Source organism: Eimeria mitis, genomic scaffold (genome assembly GCF_000499745.2).
Source record: "Eimeria mitis Houghton genomic scaffold, Emh_scaff96, whole genome shotgun sequence".
Lineage (NCBI taxonomy): Eukaryota > Apicomplexa > Conoidasida > Eucoccidiorida > Eimeriidae > Eimeria > Eimeria mitis.
Genome location: NW_013577087.1, coordinates 27,222 through 27,718, shown reverse-complemented (window position 1 = coordinate 27,718; position 497 = coordinate 27,222). Strand labels below are relative to the sequence as shown.

Genomic DNA, 497 nt, shown 5'->3' with positions numbered 1-497 from the left:
TATATATATATATATATATATATATATATATATATATATATATATAGATATATATATATATATATATATAGATAGAGAGATATATATGTGCACACACAACACGCTCTGCTCTCTTGTTTTTTCTTTTTTGTTTTGTTTTGTTTTGTTTTGTTTCGTTTCGTTTTGTTCTGTTTTGTTTTGTTTTGTTTTGTTTTGTTCTGTTTTGTTTTGTTTGGGTGTTGAGGTGGTTTGTTGTTGGGGTGGCTGGTCGTTTATTTTTTCTGCTTGGTTGGTTGTTCGCCCGTCTATAGTCGTTTTCTTTGTTTCTTTGTTTCTTTTTTGTTTGTTTCTTGTTCGTTTGTTTCTTTTTTGTTTGTTTCTTTTTTGTTTGTTTCTTTGTTTCTTTGTTTATTTCTTTGTTTGTTTTTCTTTCACATTACTAATTTACTGGTGGATTCATCTTCTCCTTTATTTGCATATACTCTTTAACATATCTAAACATCTACACACCCACACCC

The 497-nt window shown here is 28.0% G+C and overlaps 1 protein-coding gene across 1 annotated transcript in view; it reads left to right on the top strand.

Annotated features, from left to right (window-relative positions):
• The window catches only part of EMH_0073680 (sortilin, putative), a gene marked incomplete at both ends in the record, with an annotated part of 7,504 nt that overhangs the window by 435 nt on the left and 6,572 nt on the right, over nucleotides 1–497 (top strand). The window lies entirely within an intron of this gene.